Source organism: Antechinus flavipes, chromosome 1 (assembly GCF_016432865.1).
Source record: "Antechinus flavipes isolate AdamAnt ecotype Samford, QLD, Australia chromosome 1, AdamAnt_v2, whole genome shotgun sequence".
Lineage (NCBI taxonomy): Eukaryota > Metazoa > Chordata > Mammalia > Dasyuromorphia > Dasyuridae > Antechinus > Antechinus flavipes.
The window spans coordinates 636,625,804-636,646,487 of NC_067398.1; the positions used below are offsets into that span (position 1 = coordinate 636,625,804).

A 20,684-nucleotide genomic window follows, 5' to 3' on the forward strand; every position below is an offset into this window, starting at 1 on the left:
TTTAAAATTCTCAAAGATAATGTTATTAAGTGTTATTAATATGCCAGCAAATTTGAAAAACTCAACAGTGGCCAGTGGATGGGAAAAGATGAGTTTACATCCCAATCATAAAGAAAGGCAAGACCAAGGAATGTTCAAATTACTTCAATAATTGGACTCATTTCACCGCGACACATCTTAAGCTAGACTTCAGTAGTGTGTGAAGCAAGACTATCAGAAGACAAGCTAGTTTTCTAAGAGCCAGAGAAATAGAAACCAAATCGCCAACATTCACCAGATTATGAGAAAGTGAGGGAGTTCCAGAACATCTACTTCTGTTTCATTGACTTACACTAAATCTTTAAATATGTAAATTACAACAAAATGTGATAAGTCATCAAAGAGAACAAAGTACTAGATCATTTTGTTTGTCTTCTGAGGAATCTTCATAAGGACTGAGAAGCGAGATAGAACTCAACATGGAAAAACTAATAGATTTAAGACTAGGGACAGAGGATGGGGAGGAGTACAACAAGGTTGTATGTTGCCATAATATTTATTTAACTTATATGCAAAGTACATCAAAGGAAATGTCAGCCTGGAAAAATCATAAAATGGGAATTAAGGTGCTAGAAGAAATATCAAAGATCTCAGCTGTGTAGATAATATCACTTTGATGGCAGAAAATAAAGAAGAATTAAGAAACCTCTTGATGAGGATAAAACAGGAGATAATAAAAGTTGGCTTGAAGCTTAACATCCAAAAAAAAAAAAAAAAAAAAAAGATTTTGGCAACTAGTCCAATCACTTCCTGGCAATCAGAGGGAGAAGAAATAGGAAGTAGTGTCAAATTTTATATAGCTGGGCTCAAAGATCATTGCAGATAGGGAGTATAGCAATGAAATTAAAAGGGGCTTGCTCCTTGAAAGGAAAGCTATGGCAAATCTGGACATCATATTAAAGGGGGAGGTCCAAATAGTCAAAGCTGTGGTTTTTCCAGAACTAATGTGTGGCTGTGACTGTTGGACTTTAAAGAAATGAGTGCCACAGAGTCTGTGCTTTCAAATTGAGGTGCCAGAGAAAACTTTTGAGAGTCCCTTGATACTTTATGGAACTAAAAGGGCACTTTTCTCCACTGAGATATGCACAAGCAAGAAGGGAAGGTTGGAGAAGAAGAGGGGAAGGTATAATGAATGTTCAATTTATGACATAATGAGTATCACCAGCAGAAGGCTTTTCCTCATTTTTTATCATTCATTCAATAAAAATTTATGGACCTTATTCAACATGCAAAAGCTTTCTTAGATAATAATAAAAGATACAATGTTTAGATAAGATACAGTCTTTGCCCTCATAGAAATTATAGTCTAAAAGGCTGTTGCTGCTGCTGTTGATGATGATGATGATGACCACTTACTCTTGTGAGATTTGCAAAGCATTTTGCATCATATAAACATATGCCTCTTTCAGAATTTTCAAAACATTTTCAGTTTGTAAGGGTCAGTATTTTCTCCCCATCTGAGTCGCTATTCATGTTTGGGAAAAATAATAAATCTCTTATCACCTAAAATGTGGTGGGGGAATATGGGAATATTCATACAAGGCTTACTATATGCCAGGCACTGGGATTAGTGCTTTATAAATATTATCTTAATTATTATCAATAAATGTATAGGATAGGTGTTGTTATTCCTACTGTACAAATGAGGAAACTGAGGAAAAGAAAGGTTTTATTTTTTGTTTGTTTTTTAAATAATTCATTCAAGGTCACACAACTAGTAAATATCTGACATTGGATTTGAACTCAGATCTTCCCAACTCCAAAACAAGCACTCTTTATCTATTGAACTACCTAGCAGCACAAAATATAAGTACAGATGTTTAGATGTCAATTTTTCCTTCTACATTTTTCCACCACTATACCCTAACTTGTCATTAAAAAGGTTTTTATTTGTGTTGCCAAGTAGTAGTTTACAGAGCTGTTAAAACAAGTGAATCTCGTTCTTTCATTATGCAGCTGAGCAAAGACTACAAATGAGTCAAAGGTGGCTAACATTCACCCTAACCTCCCAAAGTCAAAGAAAAGGAATTTAGTAAATTAAGCTCAGTTAGTTCTATCTTAAGCATGAATTTGTCTTTTATTTATTAAGGAAAAGGAAAAAATAATCAACATGAAGAAGTGAAATATTTACAGAAGCAGAATTATCTACATGGATGAAATAAAATTATTCTGGGGCATTAACAACATACAATGATATAGAGTGTTTTTTTTTAACTTTTCAAAGTATTTGGATGCCTATTGTCTACTTGATCCTCAAAACATTCCCCTAAGATAAGGAGGATAGGACTTACCATTCCCAGGCACAAATGACTTACTGAGGATGACATGGGTAGTTTATGTCAGAGAAGGGACTGACAGGAGATTTTTCTGAATCTGAAGCCAACTTCATGAGGGGACCTTTCAGTACCCCCCAAGCAGCTTTCTAAGTTTGAATAGGAGCCAATCTACATTGGTAGAGGGAGTCAACTCATCCTGTATTTCTTACATCAATGAAATCACAGGTCACACACACACATACACATATATACACCTGCATACACATGCACCATGCACACACCTGTACACTCGAGACTCAGAGTGGGTTAGTAATTTGCCTAAAGTGACACAATAGATAAGTAACAAAGCAAGTATCAGCTGCTGGGCAGTACAGTAGATAGAGAATTGGGTATGGAATCAGTAAGAGCAGAGTTCAAATCTAGTCTCAGATACTTTCTAGCTGTGTGACCCCGGGCAGGTTAATTCTGCTTCCTTAGTTTCCTTTAATGTCAAATAAGCATAATAATATCTATCTCCCAGAATTGTTGTGAGGGTATTTACTGAGTGTTTAGCACATAGTAAAATATTTTTAATTAGGTATTTAATAAAATAATACATACCATATTATTTTTCATCATACTATGGTGCCTCTGTAATTCCAAAATGCTAAAATTTCTCTAGTTTCTGTCTGTTAAAACACTCTACATGCAAGGAATAATTTACTTATCAGTTATTTGGAGAAGGAAGGAATTTTTCATCAAAGAACAATAAGAGAACATTATGAAAGGCAAAATGGACAACTTTGATTACATTAAATTAAAGTTTTTACAGAAACAAAACCAACAAAAACAAGATTAAAGGGAAGCACAAAGATGGGAGAAATCTTTAGAGTTAATATTTCTGAAAAAGGTCTCATTTCTAAAATATATAAAGAACTGGGTCAAATCTATAAGAATACAAGTCATTGGGATGGAAAGTACCATCTACATCCAGAGAGAAAATTATGGAGACAGAATGTGGATCAAAGCATTGTATTTTCATCTTTTGTTGTCATTGTTGTTTGTTTGCTTGTTTTTTCTTTCTTATGTTTTTCCCCTTTTGATCTGATTTTTCTTATGCAACACGATGAATATAAAAATATGTTTAGAAGAAATGTACATGTTTAACCTATATCAGTTTGCTTGCTGTCAGGGGAAGGAGGAAGAAAAATTTCACAGAAAAAAATTTGCAAAGGTAAATGTTGAAAATTATCTTTTCATGTTTTTGGAAAAATAAAATACTATTATAAAAGAAAAAAAAGAATATAAGTCATTCCCCAATTGATGAATGGTCAAAGGATATGAACAGACAATTTTCAGATGATGAAATTAAAGCCATCTATAGTCATATGAAAATATGTTCTAAATCACTAAAAGATTAGAGAAATGCAAATTAAGACAACTTTGAGGTACCACTTCACATCTCTCCAATTGGCTAAGATGACAAGAAAAGAAAATAATAAATGTTTCGGGGGTGTGGGAAAATTAGGATACTAATCCATTATTGGTGGAGTTGTGAAATGATTCCGTCATTCTAGAAGCAATTGGGAACTATGCCCAAAGGGCTATAAAATTGTGCACATCCTTTACCCTAGCAGTGCCATTACTAGGTCTGTATCCCAAGAAATCATAAAAGAGGGAAAAGGACCCACATTTACAAAAATGTTTGTAGCTGCTCTTTTTGTGGTATAAGAAAATGAGTAGATGCCCATCAGTTGGGGAATTGCTGAATAAAATGATAAACAAGCTGATTTCAGAAAGGCTTGGAAGGATTTACATGAACAGATACACAACCACAGCAAGAATGTGTGATGATCAATTATGAAAGGCCTGGTTCTTCTCAGTGCTTCAGTGATCCAAGGCAATCTCAATAGACTTTGAATAGAAAATGCCATCAGCATCCAGAAAGGGAACTAGGGAGCTATGTCCACTTCTTTTTTCTGTTTTTTTTTCTCTCATGGTTTTCCCCTTTTGTTCTGATTTTTCTCTCTCAACATGATTCATAAAGCAACGTGTAATACAAATCAATCAATTAATTAAGAAGAAATAAAACACTGCATGGTGATTTGAACAGGATCAAGGCAGTTTATGGAATCTTGACACCAAACGGCATCATTCATTCTCCACTAGCTTCATTTCTTGGACTGGACCCCACCATGATCATCAACCTATAAGACTGCATCATCTTTGATACTCACATCTCTCCTTTTCACTGGAGTGCCAAAGGGAGAGAAGTAATGGGCACCTCTCCAAACCTCCATTTAAAGTGGGCTCCCAGGTCAATTGGGTATTTTCTCCCCAAATTTCCACCTTCATTTTATATGTTGCTTTCCCCTCCCCATTAAATTGTTACCTTCTTGAACCCAGGTACTGCCTATCCTATTTGTGTCCCCTGTAGTTACTACAGTGCTGGGTAAATATTAGGTACTTAATATTGACAGAGAATGTTTTCAGGTGGAACTGAAAGCCTGAAATGGATATTACTTGCTCTAGGTCTAAAAGAGACCTTACATTTGTTTAATTCAATCTAATAATTATATAGTCCCAGGCCTCAAGGAACGTATATATATTATCAGGAAAAACAATATATATTTGTATAAATATATATAAAGTAGATACAAGATAATTGAGGATGGAATGGGGGCCTATTAGCCTCTACCCAGGCTTCCACAAAAATATTGCATAGTTGGGGGCATTTGAACTGAGTTTTAAAGTGGAAGTATTATTGCATGCATTCCGATAATTGTACAGTAGCCTCTTTAAAGGCCCAGAGATGGGAAATGTATGGAAATGGTAAATTTTATGTTAAGAACAATAAAAAGGCTGGTTTGCCTAAATAATAGAATATATGGAGGGCAGGAATGAATGACAATCCTCTTCATTTCCTTGGCTTGCTTCAAGTCTCAGCTCCAATGTTACTTTCTATAGCAGGCATTTCTCAATCCCTCTAGCTCCGTCTTCCCTTCTGAGATTACTTCTCATTCATTATTACTACCTCCATGACTTTGGGTCATTTTCCACTTCTGGATCATAGTTTCCTTCTTTGAAAAATAGTGAGCTCTGACTGATCTCAACCTATGAGTCTAAGACATGATTTAAAGAATTAGGAAATAGTCTATATCTTAAAACACACACACACACCTCCCATCCAAGAAATCCCAACAGTAACCCTTTAGAGCTACAACACTGAACCTCCAGCAAACCCTTGATAGTAATAATAGATTAATGAATCACTGAAAGTATTCCTGCTACTCTTATCTAGATTGCCACAACTAGTCATCAATGATAGAACTAAAGATCTGAATCCAGGACTCTACAGACTCAAACTCTAGGTCTAGTCTAGAGTTCTGAAGACTAATATCTCGCCATACCTTAGTGGAGAATTTTTATTAATTCCTCCCATCCACCCATGACTTCCAAAAAAAAAAAAAAGACACCTGTTGGCCAATATGTTACTTGCCTGTAGAATGTAAAGTCCTTGAAGGTGAGAACTGTTTAATTCCTGTGTTTCTATCACCAATGACTAACATGTTATCTGATACATAATAAGTGATTAATAAGTACTCCTTGAATTGTCTTGACTTCAATTCCACCATCCCCATCCCTACCTTCCCATGTGTACTTATGGCCACACTCATCCTTTTTTTCAGCTTTTTTCTGTGTGTTTCCTTTCCCCATTTAACTGAAAGCTCCTTGAGGGACTATTGTGTGTGTGTGTGTGTGTGTGTGTGTGTGTGTGTGTGTAAATAAACTTACCATATTGCTTAACATAGTGCCTGACATATGCTTAATGTTTATGGAACTGAATGCCAATATTAACCCTTTACATTCAGTGGATGTGTGCCTAAACCATCATCATCATCATCATCATCATCATCAATAATAATAGCTGCCAATTTATAAAGTGCTTCAAGTTGCTTTACACAAATCATCTAACTTTATCTTGACAATACCCCAGTGTGGTGGTGCTATTATGATGTCCAATTTACAGAGGAGGAAAGTGAACTGAGAAAGATTATGTGACATATCCAGGGCTGTCCAGCAAGTATCTCCATTAAGATTTGAACTCTTTAAATCCAGTGCTGTATGTACTATGCTAGAATACTGTCTCCACCAGTAACGATAATAACAAATCCATGCCTTCTCAACTTGTGAAAGCTTTGTCTATGTTCTCCCATGGACTTTCTGCCTCAAGTCTACTTGAAATTCTGGTGGCTTTTTCTATATGCCCAACTACAAGGAACTTCATCTTCATAGGCCTTTAGGAATTTTAACTGAGGGGAAATCAATAGTGTCAATGGATTATCATAGTTGTCAAACATTGTAAGCCTAAAGTGGACTATTTCTGGGAGCGATCTTCCCAAATCAGATACTAGAAAATAAGCAAAATAAATCAGAACTACAACTACAGAATAGGGAGATTGGACTTTCCGCAGTGGTCTCACCTGGTTTATGGCTGAGTTGAAGGGGATGAGTGGAACTATTTCTCCATAGGGCTCTTGTAGCTTGCCGTCCCATGCTTCAAGGGGATCCATTTATCTTTGGCTGTTTTTTTTTTTTTTTTGAGTGTTTTGTCTCTCTCTTTCTTCATTAGTCTGTAAGCTCCTTGAGAGCAGGGGGTGATTTTTTTGCTTTTCTTTTTATCCCCAGCACTTAGCCCAGTCCTTGGCACAGAGTAGCTATTTAATAGATACTTACTTGTCTTCAATTCACTCATCCCTACCTCTCCATCTAAGCCTTCTGCAATGTATTGTGGGCCAACTGTGTCATAGGGACTAGCTAGGCCTAGATACTCTGAAAAAAGGGGAACCCTCAGTCCTGGTGTGACTGTAAGCTACCAAGGGAGACTGTCTTCTATATATGTCATCTCCACTAAGAAAAATATCCTAGACACCAGAATTCCTAGTTACAAATCTGCAAACAACAGTTAAATCAGCAGAGGCATAAAATAAAAAGGGATTCTGGAAGTGAATAAAGAAAAAAAAATGATGATATACATTCCAAAAGCATATCATGGAGTATGAAAGGACCTTAGAGATCTGGCCCAAAATTTTCATTTTTATGCCCAGGGAATAAAAGTGATTTTCTCAGAAATACTTGGAACATTATTCATTTACTCTTATTACAAATCCCTCATAAAAATCATAGTTAATTTTTTTTTAGTAAATGATTTGTTAGTAAGAACATTTTGCTTTTATGAGGTCTTTTTGCTTGAAATGTTCAAGGGTTTTGCAGATATCTCATGAATCTTCACTATAAGCTTCTGGCGTAAGCTGGGACTTTGTAAGGATGATTGCTAGTATTTAAAACACAAGAAGGAAAAAAATGGAGCTAAAGGAAGCCAAGAAACTCCCCTGAATTATACAAAAATTAAATAAATGTAACTTGTGAAAGAAAAGACTTGGGAAAAGGGGAGAGGGGAAGCATGGCTGCATTTTTCATATATGGGGAAAAGCTGTAATGGAGAATGAATTTATTATTACTAATCCCAAAGGAGAACTCTAATACAAAGGGCTAGAAGTTTTAGGAAAAATATATTCAGCAAAAAGGAAAAATCACACTCTGTATCTAGAGGCAATGAACTTCAGACTAGACAGGAGCTAGGTAGCCTTGAGCAATCCTCGAAGTCTAATGAGCTTCTGTTTTTTAACATGTAAAGTGGGGGTATTACTATCAAGAATAACTGTCATTTATATTGCACCTTAAAGTTGGCATATACTTTATAAATTTAGTCCAATTTTACAGATTAGCAAACTGAGACTTCAGGGAGTTTAGATCAAGTGTATTCTTGTCATTCTTGTCAATCAGGAGCAGAATTAAAGCCAAGTCTTCCTGCTCTCCAATATAGTACATTCTTTACTTTATTTGGCTACATTTATCATAGGATTGTTGTCATTAAAGATGATATAAAAGTGAGTGTTAACTGTTATGATTATCATCAATTATCATTGCAGAAGAACAGAATTCAGCTCAATATAAGAAACATCTTCCTAAAGCACTACTCAACAATAGAGATTTTTAAGCAAATCTTGAATACTTGAGAGAGTTGTGAAGAATGACTTCATAACCTCTGTGCTAAGCAGAGGTTGGGGTAAATGTCTTTTCTCTGACAACTCTGAGATGCTATGATTCTAGAAATCAGTGAAAAAACAACACAAAGAGAAAAGTCAGTTCTCTAACTCTGAGGCTTATGTGGGTTTTTTTGTTTGTTTGTTTGTTTTATTTTGTTTTTTTTACCACTTAGCTGGTTTCACAAAGACCTGGGAAAAAATAAAGAGATCCATACCAGGAATAAGTATATGTTTCAAATGATGATGGTTATCAGGGAGGTAAGCATCTTAGAGAGAGGGGACAAAAGGAATTCCAAAATGAAGAGTAAATCTTCACAAAAAGCTTGTTTCTAGTCCCTGTCTATCAATGCCAATAGCCTGATGAATAGAGTTATAGTTTAATTTATAAGCTCATAGAATATCAGAGCAAGAAAAGACCTAAAATACCAGTAAGTCTAATATTTTATTATACAGATGAAAAAATTGAGTCTCAAAGAGACAATATCACAAAATCACACAATGAACTAGTAGCACAAGCTGAGACAGAACCTAGTTAACCTTCTACTGTTCCTTCTCCTGTACTTTGCTGTTTACTATGAATCTAAATGTAGAAAGAAATGAAGGTGGTTTAGATTTTTCCAAATAAAATTATTGAGAAAACAATCTTTCTTACAAATTGAACTGACATCTTGAATACAGGATTTTGACATGCCACCCAAGCCATAAATTAAGAGAAAATTAAGAGAAAAAATTATAACAGTTGAAAAAGGTATCTCATTAAATTATAGCTTTCAAACATATTTGTTTTAAGATTTACAGATGGAAGGGATTTAAAGATCATCAAGTCCAACCAACCTTCTCACATTGCAAATGGGAATGCTGAAATATAAAGAAGAGAAGGTACTTGGTCAAGTTCAAAAAAGGTAGTAAGCTATGGAGCAAGTCTTCTATTCCAATTCCTGTGACTCTAAATATGCTATTTTACCTATTTTACCACAGGTCCTTTAAATATCATAAAATATGCATTTTATAAAAAGTGACAGCCTTTCTAAGACAGCCATTTGGGAAAAATGAGCATCTATATTTTAGGAAAAAGAGATCATTTCTGCTCTTTTTTCATTTTACTTCATTAGATGACCCAAAATCATCCCTTAAGAGTACAAAAAAAAATTTTCTTTAGACTATATATTAAGAGTAAGGTGGGGGAAAACCACCAAAATCTAAAGACAGCCCATCTTTAAAATGGCTCTCATTGGTAGGAGCCAGGTCTTTCCAGATGATTAAATAGATAGCAAATAAGTTAGTCTGGAGTTAAAACAAGGATTACATTCCATTTTTGCTCCTTACTATCTGTGTGACCTTGGACAAGCCACTTCATTTCATTGGGCCTCAGTTTCTTTATCTGTACAAAAAGATTCTACTATATAACCATAGGAACTCCATTAGAAGTCTAAATCAGTTACTCAAAAATCCCTTTTTACTCAACTCTATAGCAAACAGGAATTAGTCCTCACAAACCAGCCTCAATGCTATATTGTAGGTAATTCCAAAGATCTGGACTTTTAATTAATTGTTCATAAGAATAAAACAGTAAAGCATTGTTTTTGTTTGTTTTATTTTTTCAGTCTGATAAGATCTTCTCTATATTTTCCCAACACATATCACAAAAAAAGAAAGACAAATTCCAAGTATAAATTTAGCTACTTCAAATTTCCACTATCTTTAAATATATGGACTGTTTAACAGTTCTATTATTTTAAAAATATCATTTTTTGGTGTATTCAAAATATAGCTAAAATAGACCCTGAGGTCCAGAAAAGGCTTATATGTCTCCATTAGATGGACATTTATACTATCTTCCCATAGTAGTTTGATATAGCTGTAACCCTTTTAAAATGTAAGAAAAGAAACCCCAACTTATATACTATGGAAAATCCACTTAGATTTTAGTACAATGTCCTGCACTTAGTGGGTACTTAATAATTATTTTTGAAGTGCATTATGCTAAAGAACTTTCACACCCAAAACATCTATCAAATTTTATCTATGTGCCACTGACCTAAACCATAGATGCATTTTATGTGGAAATAGACTGCTTTGAAGCTCTTCTCTGGCAACAGAAATTGTAAATAGTCTGTCCTAGCACACAATCAATCTGGGACCACTATGCTTGGCCATACTATCCCATACCAATGTAAATGAAAGCTTAGAACCTGGATAAGAACAATGCCTCCCTAACCAGCTAAAGTGGTATTTGTTCATATCTTTGCAAGAGAAAGAAAATGTATTATGATACTGATTGTCATTATGGCCAGGTAAACCCATCTATATTGTGAATAATTGAGTGGGGGGGGGGGGGGCAGAAAGAGTTGAGGAGCATGGAGAAGGAAAGCAAGAGGGTATGGCTGCTGACGTCTATTTTTTCTTTCACTGCAAAAAAAATACTTGTTATGCCCGTAACTCCTTTCACTCAGGAAGCCTCCCTGCGGTCACTGCATAGCAAATAGTTCCCCACTTGCCCTCAACTTCTGGGCCAACCTAATTATCTATCTGAATCCAAGTCTACATACGAAAATAAAAATAAAACAGTCCATGAGTGTTCCTATGTGGCTTGTGGAGATTAATCACTTCCCTATCGACTCTGATGGGGCTGCAGTGAAACTCTATCCCTCCCCCCCCCACTACACCATTTAGTTTGATCTCCGAATAGATTGTTCAAGTTGAATTTCCCTCTCCTGTATCCCCCACCCCCAAACACCCTATAACCCATTTGCCCCAGATATCATCTAAAGAAAACCTGGTTCCTCCGTTGTAAGGAACACGAGTGAATGCAGGACTCCCGAGTAGGAGGGAATACCAAGCTGACACTAGGCTAGCGCCTTTGGATTTCCCATGATGGTCCCCAGCTCTCTCAACCTCCCTCCAAGACTTCAGGAGTTCGAGCAGTTTCTTTCTCACCTAGCACATGGGAGGCTTACTGATCCTTCCCAGAAATCTCCCCGGAGTAGGTAAGAAGGTGAGGAAGGCAAAGATGATTAGGTGAAACGTTAAAAATGAAAAATGGAAAAAGCAGCACTGAGTCTACCTTCCAGCAAAATTGTGAAAACCAATCCAACTCTCCAATAGGCTTGGACAATCAGCATCCAACCTGAAGAGAGTTGACAACCAAAGACCTAGCTCCCGCTCTCTCTCACCTGGGTTGGAGCGTCCCTCTGCAGTGCACCTCTGTCAACTCTTCCAGCCACCCAGCTCACTCTCCCTCCTCTGCCCTCTCTCCTTTTCTCTAGCGAAAAGGCTTCGGCCGCTCTGCCGCGTGGATCACCAAAAAGAGGAAGGAAGGGAGAGTAGGGAGGCCCGGGGAAGAAGAGGCAAGCAGCGGGCGGACTGCAGTCCGAGGCAGCGGTGAGCTTCCGAGGCTCCCTCCCTACCGCCGCCACCGGGGGAGGAGAGAAAGGAGGAGCGCGGAGGATGCTGGCGGTGCTGATGTGGTTGCTATGGTTATCAAACTCAGCAGCTGCACCCTCTCGGCGCAACAGCTGCTCCGGCCCGGACTCCAGTCACAGCGCCGAACTGTGCTGGGAGAAGCAGGAAAATGAACCCCCCAAAACCCCTCAGTCCTCCCCACACTTCCCCGCCCCTCACAACAATAACAATAATAATAAGCGCACGCGCTCTCCCTTTCCTCTGCCAGGCTCACCTCTTGCGCTTCCTCGCCTTGCCTTCCCGTTCTCTTCCACCTCCTCGCTCTCCTCTAAGGAGACACAGCTGCCGCTAGCAGCCAGCAGCCCGCAGCCCGCAGCGGTTCCGGGGACTGCTTCGGACCTGGGATGCTGGGATCCGCGCCGCGGGTTGCAGCTCCCGGGCTCTGGGCTCCCGCCTACCGGCCGGTGAGGTTAAACAGAATTAAAGTCCCTGCCAGTCCCGATGCGTTGGAGCGAGGCAGGTTGGGGGGCTGGGGAGGAGGGGGGAGTAGGAGGGAGAGTCAGCTTTTGCCACAGCCGCCTCGGGCAGAGGAGAGAAGCTGTCACGAGAGGGAACCAGAGAGGAATGGCACTGGGACAGGAGCCAGAGGCAAAAACCCTAGCAACTGGGAGGAGAGAGGGAAGGCTGGAGGCTGGCGGGTTCTCTCCAAACCAGAACACCTTCTGGCTGCCCTGTGCAGTGCAAAATTTTCCTCTACTTGCAATCGAATGCTGCCCCGTCCTCCGGAGCATGCTCAGTTCCCTACTCCTAGAGCCGCCTAGGAGCTGAAGTGCACAGATTCTACTCAGCTGAGTTGTTTATTGAATGCTCGCCGCCAGCAGCCCCTCGCGATTTGCTTCCGCGCCTCAAAGGAGAGCCCTGTCTTCAGACTGACCCTGAGAAGCAGGTGTGGGAGCAGCCCCACAAAAGGGGGGCGGAGGAGAAAGATCTGCGAGGACTGTATGGAGGAGACGAGCACATTTAGAATCCTAGACTATTCGGGCTGGAAAGGTACTTAGAGGTCATCTCCAACCCACTTGTTTTACAGACGAGGAAACTGAGCTCAAAGAGGCAGTGACAGGATTTGCCCATAAACGAGCCAGCTCCCTCCTAGTTTTTAAGTTTCCATCTGCCTCTTTAATAGTTCGTTAATGAGTCAAGGCAGAGTCTAAGGACATAATTCATGCATCCTTTCTGTTTCCTTATCTCTCCAAAATGACTTGTTCTCTGAATTCCCTTATTGGTCTGTACAATTCATTCGGCAAACTCTACCTTTTAAACAAAACCTTTCTCACCTGATAAAATGTCCATCTTTGAAAGCAGGGACAATTTCTATTGCCAGAGAAGAGCTTCAAGGCAAAGTCTATTACCACATAAAATTTCACTTTCACATAAAATTTTCCTTCCTTGCCTCCAACCCCTCCCCTAGATGGCAAGTAATCCAATATAGATTTAGCATACGGCACAAGAAAAATCAGATCAAAAAGGGAAAAAAAAATGAGAAAGAAAACACAATGCAAGCAAACAACAAAAAGGGTCAAAATACTATGCTATGATCCACACTCAGTTCCCCCAGGGACTGTTTCATTTTGGTCTATGTTTTCCCAGCACCTAACACAGTTGAGGCACTTGATAACATTAATAATAGCTCATTCATGGCATTTAGCATAATTCTGGGATCATAAAATTTGTATATAGCATCTAGTGAGAGCAATGAATGGCCTTTGCCTACCGTTATTGATCACATCAACTCATTGTTTTCCCTCTCAAACTACCTAATGCTTAACTAATTTGTTTGTTATTTCTTTTCTTTACATTCATTCTATGAATACATGGTGTGGTCTTTCCCATTAAAATATAAAATTAATAAAATTAAAATATAAAAATATAAACAAAATAAAATGTCTCTTTCCCAAAAATAAAAATTCTGGCCAGTTGGGATTATTTTATTTCTAGTCTTTTTATCCCACAGGGCAGCTAGGTGGCACAGCAGATAAAGTACCGGACCTGACCTTTAATAACTGTGAAATCCTGGGCAAGTCACTTAACCCTGTTTGCCTCAATTCCTTATCTATAAAATGAGTTGTAAATATATATAAAAAGAATAAGCACATCACTCCAGTATCTTTGTTAAACAATGACAATATCCCAAGTGCTAGTATTAGTGTCTAGCTCATAGTAGATTATTTTTTTTAAAATGTTTGTTGGTTGATTTCCAGTCTTTTTACATTCAATTCTACAAACTCTAAGATCTAGCCACAGTGACTTTCTTCCCTTTCCTCTGTCACATATGGAATGGACGGTCTAATGAAAACTCTAGGCTGCAATGGCCAGATGATGAGTTTCATTCCTGACGAAACGATCTATCTATAAGGCTTTTTTCTTCAAAAGTCATTCATTATTTATTCAAAAAAGTATCTGTGTTCTGTGTGTAATGCAGAATATATTCTGTTAACATTGTTTATGGTGTCTAAATCCAACTGCCTTTTTCTTGGGGCCTAATCAGCCAAAGGAAAAAAGAGGAAAAAATGAATAAAAACTTTTCTGTGAAAGTTTCCAAACTCAAGATAGTCTCATCTCTGTATCCTTAATGCAACCAGGGCAATCAGGAATAAAAGAAGGAACAAAGTTATTTTATGATTTATGAACATTTCCGCATTTGAAGAAATTTTATGGCAAAATATAGCAATTGACAATATGGCAAACTAATTGGAGACAACATTACCTAAATGAAATCTTTTAAAATATATTTCAAAATAATGATAGAAGTATAGTTGAAAATGTATATGTGTGTGTGTGTGTTGTAATATGTTAATAGATGTTTTGAAGTATAGGTCCTTATGACTGTGAAAAGTAGACTCTGTGGAAGTTACATGCAAACAGAACATCTAGTATATTTGCTGTTTTATTGAAGAGAATAAAGTAGTTTCGCCAGTTAGGGAAAGTTTAGTCCTAAACTGAACTGAAGATAATCTAAGAGTTTTTCTCTAGTAAGCAAAAGGAAAAGTTCATTTGTAGTTTGAAGTTTTCAAACCTTGTAACATACTACCATAGGAGTTAACAACTCTCTAACTCAAAATGTAGTTTTAAGCCAAAGGCAAATTGAAAGAGAGACAGAGACAGAGAAATATTTTGGAAGTGGAAAATTGTGGTCTTCTTGATAATTTCATAAAATCTAATTGCCCAGGTAAATTAGAAGTAAGAGCAACATGAAATTAAAATAGAAATTAAGGAAAGTAAATTGGAAGTGTTTTACTTGGGGATAAATTAGAAAATGTCCTTCAGTCCTGAAGTTTAATTTTGATTAGGGAAATAGTAAAAGCTCTTACATTAAGTTTCAGTGATAATTATTTTTTGACTTTGATTTGAAATAATTGGGTAATAAACTTGTGAGGGATCAAAAATATAGAAAGAAAGGAAAGTATTGTGTTGAATAAGTGTAAAGAAAGATGAAACTTGGAAGCTTTTAGGTATTTAATCAAAGTCCATAAGAAGAAATGGAAATAAAGTTAAAGAAACTTGGAAAACCTATTTTTACTGATATGGTATAAATGTAAAATTTAATTAAAGGGAAATATAAAGTAAGATAAAATATCTCAATGAAAAACCCTGAACTAAATAAGGATATTAATACTTATAAATGATCAATGATGGTAGTGGTGATGACAATGATGAAGATAACCGTGAAGATGAAGAAGAATTCATCTAAACATTATAAAATGTTATGCTTAATGATTTTGAATTGGTCGATTAGTGAAGCATGCAGAAAAATTATAGAAATGGAAAGCAACCACTGAAAGTTGCAGAAATTTAGAGCATTCTGAATTTAGAAAGTTAGATAACCAGAAATATATACCAAAAATAGCTATCCTTCATAAACTTACAAAAGACAAATCCCACTATAACAAATACAGACTCCAAAGTACTCTTGAGAATGTGGCAAATTAACTATAATAAAAACAGATAACACATAAAGTTGTTACTTGCAATTGACTCAATATCACATTGGTCTATAAAAATTTAAGAACAATGTTTTTAATACACTGTTGCCAGAATCAAATTGTATAGAATGAAAAGATTTTGAAATACAAAGTTAAGGAAACTAGATGACACAATGGTTATATTATTAGATTAGGAGTTAGGAAGACCTAAATTCAAATTTTATCTCAGATATATAATAGTTTTGCAACCCCAAATAAGTCACTAAACACTCTGCCTCAGTTTTCTTATCTTTAAAATGTGTCTAACAATAGCACCTCCCTCCCAAAGCTTGTTTTGAGAATTAAATGAAATAAAATATTTAAAGAATTTTATAAACTTTAAAGCACTTTATGGATATTTCTTATTCTTATTCTTATTATTATCAGAAATATATGGGAATGTAATGAATAAAGGAATTAATAGAAAATAATTTATCACTATATGTTAATCATTGGGCTAAGATTGGGTATAAAAATATTTCACAATAGATGAACAAACACAAAAAGACAGAGTCCCTGACTTCAAGAAGCTTGTCTTAAAATAGGAGAAAACAATATTTATTAGGGAGGGGCAATGAGGGAAGAGTTGTATTCTTTGGTGATGGAAGTATAGGTATTTATTTATGCCAGGTAGAAGGAAAGAAAGGATATTGAGCTGAAACATAGTCTGCTATATAGCCTATTTTAGCCTGTACACAGTAGGCTAAGTGGGATAATTTGTACTCACTCTGTCACTAGTCATATGATAGGGGGCTTTAGAACAGTAACTCCAAAGATGAATAGCTTATCTTCATCTGGAACTAAGGTGATGAAATTTGGAAGCCCCTGGTATGGGAATTCAGATCTCACGTCCTGTAAAGAAAACTTTCTTTTTCAGTCATTTTTTAGTCATGTTTAACTCTTTGGGACCTCAGAAGAAAACAGCCTAGATAGACCCCATGAGCCACTGATAGTTAAACAATGTAACATATCCAGCAAAAGGAGAATGAGAAGGAATTGACTGAAAGGTTGGAGAACAACCAGGAGAAAATTATGTCTTAAAAACCTAGAGAAAACAAGAGGAAATGACAGTGTCAAAAGTTGCAGAGAAATCAAGAAGGGGAGTGATAACAGGCTATTGGAATGACAATTAAAAAAACATTGCTAACTAGAAAGAACCATTTTGATGGATTGATGAAATGTAAGCAATATTTTAGGAGGTTAAAAAGAAAATGAGAGAACAGAAAGCAGAGGCAACTATTATAGGTACTATTTTGAGGAGTTTGGTTACAAAGGAAAGAAGAAATATAGGATGATAGCAAAAAATAAAATGATCAAGGGAAAGGTTTGGACTTTGAGGGAGAGTTGTTTGTGTTTCAGGATGGGAAGCTTTATAAGCACTAGGAAATGAATCAATAGAAAGAGAAATATTGAAAATAAGTGAAAGAATACAGAGGGGGCATTTTGTTGAGGAAATGGACTGGAATGAGTTGACTTGCATAAGCAGAGGGATTAGCCTTAGTAAAAAATAAATCACTTTATTATGTGAGATAGAAGTGAAGAAAGGAATAGAGGCAGAAGACATTTGAGTCATCAGAGATGAGAAAAAAAGAAGAAAAGGGAATTTGTGATAAATGACCTCATTTTTTTCTGTAAAATATAAGGCAAGAATCTCAATTGAGATGATGGAGGAGAGTAAATAATGGAAGGTTTAAGTATAGATTAAAAGGTTTTTGAAGACCCCCTATGAAGAGTAGGCTGATACAAATCAACATTCAGTAACTGTACATGTAAAGAGCAAGTAAAGACATTCAGTAAAATGTAAGCCTCTTAAGGGGAGGAATTATTAAATTTTTATATTTATATTCCCACTTTGTATCATAGTGCCTCCCACATAGCATGTGATTAATAAATGTGACTTGATTGATTGATTGGGAATATAATGAATAAAATTTTAAATCATCTATCTAATTAGCAGGGAAATTGCAGTTCCATAGGCTGAATGGGGAGATTATGGGATATGAAGTCAGGGTATATTAGTTCAAATTCCAACTTACTTCTTGCTTTATCTTGAGAAAACTTTTGCACTTCTCTGGGAGCCCCATCTTCTCATATTCAATATGAGATAGTTTGGAAGAATATTTTTAAATTTACAAGAATATAAATTAAAGATATTGTTCCCTCATCTCTAAGCCTAGCTCTAAAAAAAATGAATTCTATGAAGGATCAAAGCACAGAGTAAGTGAAAAAGAATAATGTGAGATGAAATTGAAAAGACAATTTAGAGCAAGATTATAATTTGGCACTCAATGCCAAAGTTGATGAGACTGGATATTATTCAGTAGACAATGAGAAACCACCAAGTGTTTTTTGAAAAGGGAAATGCCACAAGCAGAGATATGCCTCAGATAGCCTATTTTGACTTTCTAATTTCCAAAGCTAAATGATGACTAATTTCACAACATTGTTTTTGGTCAATTCTGATGAATTCTTTCTGAGCAAGGTTTTTCACTAGTATTTCTATTCCTACCTTCCATCAAAATCTGATGGAAGTGACACAATTAGCATTGTGTCTCTTCTCTCTTTCACCCAATCTTTATAAAAAGTTACAAAGGGATGGTTTTATTACATTTTTATTGAGAAAAAGCTACCTTCTGCTTTGAATCTAAATCTTATTAAACTCTGACTTTTTGAGATATTTGAGTATCATAAACTTAACAGTTTTATAATGCCATACAAAGAATAGTTTCAAAAAAAGAGAGAGATAAAGACAAAAACAATTTAAATATGAAGGAGCAACAGTCAGGTTTAAACAGCACCTGTTAGCTTCTAAAATAAAATATCAGAAGGCCTGCAATACATATTCTAGAAGGCAAAAGACATGGGGTTACAACCAAGAATTAGCTGCTCAGCAAGATTCAGCATCATTTTTCAGGGAAGCCAATAGAGCTTCAATGAAACAAGAGACTTTCTGGCATTTCTATAGGGAAAAAAAAAAAAAAAAAAAAAACTAACCATTTGGCATTGGCTAAGAAATAGACTAGTTGATCAGTGGAATAGGTTAAGTTCACAGGACAAAATAATCAATTACTCTAGCATTCTAGTGTTTGACAAACCCAAAGACCCAAACTTTTGGGATCAGAATTCACTATTTGAGAGAAACTGCTGGGAAAATTGAAAATTAATATGGCAGAAACTAGACATGGACCCACACTTAACACCATACATCAAGATAAGATCAAAATGGGCTCATGATTTAGGCATAAAGAATGAGATTATAAATAAATTAGAAGAACATCGGGAAGTTTACCTCTCAGACTTGTGAAAGGGGAAGGAATTTGTCTTCAAAGTACTAGAGGTCATTATTGATCACAAAATAGAAAATTTTGATTATATCAAGTTAAAAAGCTTTTGTACAAACAAAACTAATGCAGACAAGATTAGAAGGGAAGCAATAAAGTGGGAAATTGTTTTTACAGTGAAAGGCTTTGATAAAGGCCTCGTTTCCAAAATATAAAGAAAATTGACTCTAATTTATAGGAAACCAAGCTATTTTCTAATTGATAAATGGTCAAAGGATATGAACAGACAATTTTTAGATGATGAAATTGAAACTATTTCTACTCATATCAAAAGGTGTTCCAAATCATTATTGATCAGAGAAATGCAAATTAAGACAACTCTGAGATATCACTACACATCTGTCAGATTGGCTAGAATGACAGGAAAAGATAGTGATGAATGTTGGAGGGAATGTAGGAAAACTGGAACACTGATGTATTGATGGTGGAGTTGTGAACAGATTCAACCATTCTGAAGAGCAATTTGGAATTATGCCCAAAAAGCTATCAAATTGTGTATATCTAGTGTTCCTACTGGGCTTATATCCCAAAGACATATTAAAGAAGGGAAAGGGATCCACATGTGCAAAAATGTTTGTGGCAGCCCTTTTTGAAGTGGCTAGAAACTGGAAATTGAATGGATGATCATCAATTGGAGAATGGCTGAGTAAATTATGGTATATGAATGTTTTGGAATATTATTGTTCTGTAAGAAATGATCAGCAGGATGAATACAGAGAGGCTTGGAGAGACTTACATGAACTGATGCTAAGTGAAATAAGCAGAACCAGGAAATCATTATACACTTCAACAACACTAATATATGAGGATCAATTCTGATGGAAGTGGCTATCTTTGGCAATCAGAGGATCCAATTCAATTCCAAATGATCAGTAATGAACAGAGCCAGTTACACCCAGAGGAAGAACAATGGGAAATGAGTGTGGACCACAACATAGCATTTATACTCTTTCTGTTGTTGTTTGCTTGCATTTTTGTTTTTCTTCCCAGGTTATTTCTACCTTTCTAAATCTGATTTTTCTTGTGCAACAAGAGAACTGTATAAATATGTACACATATATTGTACTTAAGATATACTTTAACGTGTTTAACATGTATGAGATTGCCTGCCATCTAGGGGAGGGGGTGGAAGGAAGGAAGGGAAAAGTTGGAACAAAAGTGTTTGCAAGGGTCAGTACTGAAAAAGTACCCATGCATGTGTTCTGTCAATAAGAAGCTATAACAAAAAAAAAAAAGAAAAAAACAAAACTAGACATAAAATTTAATGTACAAATAAAAGACTCAAGAGAAGCATAGAAAGGTAAATATGTATTATTTAAATACATGGGAAAAATATGTATTATTTAAAAATTAAACTATTTGTATCCATAGATGGGAAAATAATATCTGTAACTCTCGAGAACTGTATCTGATACTGGGGCAAAGACAAGGACTGAGTGTGTGGTTGTGAATGGACTCTAGTGTGATGACATCAAAGGAAAAAGACATTAAGGAATGGGAAAAGAGGAAAGAGGAGGT

General features: G+C 36.1%; 1 protein-coding gene across 2 annotated transcripts in view; it reads right to left on the reverse strand.

Annotated features, from left to right (window-relative positions):
* Window positions 1-12,173, reverse strand: part of FAM135B (family with sequence similarity 135 member B) — a 500,817-nt gene extending 488,644 nt beyond the window's left edge. Inside the window, exon 1 of one of the 2 annotated variants that reach the window (XM_051971132.1) lies at window positions 12,081-12,173. The gene's annotated coding sequence lies outside the window, so the exon portion shown is untranslated. Of the gene's footprint in view, window positions 1-11,577; window positions 11,678-12,080 lie in introns of those variants that run through there. The other variant, XM_051971134.1, reaches the window with a different exon arrangement.
* Between the last annotated feature and the right edge of the window lie 8,511 nt (window positions 12,174-20,684).